Genomic DNA, 2083 nt, shown 5'->3' with positions numbered 1-2083 from the left:
CTGCCCCTCGGCGGCCGGGGAGTTCCAAGGGCCGGCCGGGATCGGAGCGAGGTCCCCCGGGAGGCTCCGAGGGCACGCGGGCCACCGCCCCGCCAGGCAGCCTCCTGGAGATCTCGGGGAGACCGGGACGGTGGAGCTCTGGACCGAAAGGAGCGGCCGCGAAGTCCCGATGAGAGCGGATCTGCCCTCCGCGGCCGGGGAGTTCCGGGCCGGCCGGGATCGGAGCGAGGTCCCCCGGGAGGCTCCGGGCACGCGGGACACGGCCCCGCCAGGCAGCCTCCAGGAGATCTGGGGGAGACGGGACCGTGGAGCTCTGGATCGAAAGGAGCGGGCCGCTGAAGCCCCGATGAGAGCGGATCTGCCCTCGGCGGCCGGGGAGTTCCGCTGGGCCGCCCGATCGAGCGAGGTCCCCGGGAGGCTCCGAGGGCACGCGGGACACGGCCCTGCCAGGCAGCCTCCAGGAGATCTAGGGGAGACGGGACCGTGGAGCTCTGGATCGAAAGGAGCGGGCCGCGGAAGCCCCGATGAGAGCGGATCTGCCCCTCGGCGGCCGGGGGGAGTTCCGCGGGGCCGGCCGGGATCGGAGCGAGGTCCCCCGGGAGGCTCCGAGGGCACGCGGGACACAGAGCGATCCGGCAGCCTCCGGGAGATTCCTAGCCCGGGAGGGAGAGCTCTCCCGCCCCGGTAGTAGCGGGAGCCCGGTGGGGGCCCCCCCCCACGGAAGTCCGGAAGGGAGAGAGGGTGCGAGATCGGCCGGGCCGGGAGAGCTCCCGCCTGGGTGAGGGGGTCCCGACCGCCCCCCCCTCCAGGTGGAAGTCCTCAAGGGAGCGACCCGCCGGAGTCCGCGGGACCCCGAGGGCTACTGCCCGGCCACGGGGGAGGGCGTCCGACCTCCCCCGGTACCCGACGGCGTCCTCGAAATATCGCAAAGTGCCCGGAACCCCACTGGACGGGAAAGCGCGGGGCCGCGGAAGCCCCGATGAGAGGGGATCTGCCCCTCGGCGGCCGGGGGGAGTTCCGCGGGGCCGGCCGGGATCGGAGCGAGGTCCCCCGGGAGGCTCCGAGGGCACGCGGGACACGGCCCCGCCAGGCAGCCTCCAGGAGATCTGGGGGAGACGGGGACCGTGGAGCTCTGGACCGGAAAGGAGCGGGCCGCGGAAGTCCCGATGAGAGCGGATCTGCCCCTCGGCGGCCGGGGGGAGTTCCGCGGGGCCGGCCGGGATCGGAGCGAGGTCCCCCGGGAGGCTCCGAGGGCACGCGGGACACGGCCCTGCCAGGCAGCCTCCAGGAGATCTAGGGGAGACGGGGACCGTGGAGCTCTGGATCGGAAAGGAGCGGGCCGCGGAAGCCCCGATGAGAGCGGATCTGCCCCCCGGGGCCGGGGGGGAGTTGCGCGGGGCCGGCCGGGATCGGAGCGAGGTCCCCGGGAGGCTCCGAGGGCACCCGGGACACAGAGCGATCCGGCAGCCTCCGGGAGATTCCTAGCCCGGGAGGGAGAGCTCTCCCGCCCCGGTAGCAGCGGGAGCCCGGAGGGGGTTCCCCCCCCCACGGAAGTCCGGAAGGGAGAGGGGGTGCGAGATCGGCCGGGCCGGGAGCGCTCCCGCCTGGGTGAGGGGGTCCCGACCGCCTCCAGGTGGAAGTCCTCAAGGGAGCGACCCGCCGGAGTCCGCGGGACCCCGAGGGCTCCTGCCCGGCCACGGGGGAGGGCGTCCGACCTCCCCGGTACCCGACGGCGCCCTCGAAATATCGCAAAGTGCCCGGAACCCCACTGGACGGGAAAGCGCGGGGCCGCGGAAGCCCCGATGAGAGCGGATCCGCCCCTCGGCGGCCGGGGGGAGTTCCGCGGGTTCGGTCGCACTCGCTGGTCCGCCCCGATCGCCCTCCGGCACGCGCCATCCGGCACGATTCGGCAGCCTCCAGGAGTTAAGGGACGACGGGGCGTGCCGTGGGGAGCGCGAGTCCGGGTCCCAGCCCCGGGGAGAACGCCTCCCGGCGGCGGGGCAGGCCGAGGCGCCTCCGCCCCACACCGATCGATCGGGCCGGCCGACTCCCACTGGCGGAGGGCCTCGCGCGGGCCCCGCTG

This window comes from Protopterus annectens, chromosome 11.part0 (genome assembly GCF_019279795.1).
Source record: "Protopterus annectens isolate FY-2018-M chromosome 11.part0, PAN1.0, whole genome shotgun sequence".
In the NCBI taxonomy this organism is placed as follows: Eukaryota; Metazoa; Chordata; order Ceratodontiformes; family Protopteridae; genus Protopterus; species Protopterus annectens.
The sequence above is the reverse complement of the archived record's forward strand: the minus strand, read 5'-3'. Positions refer to the sequence as shown.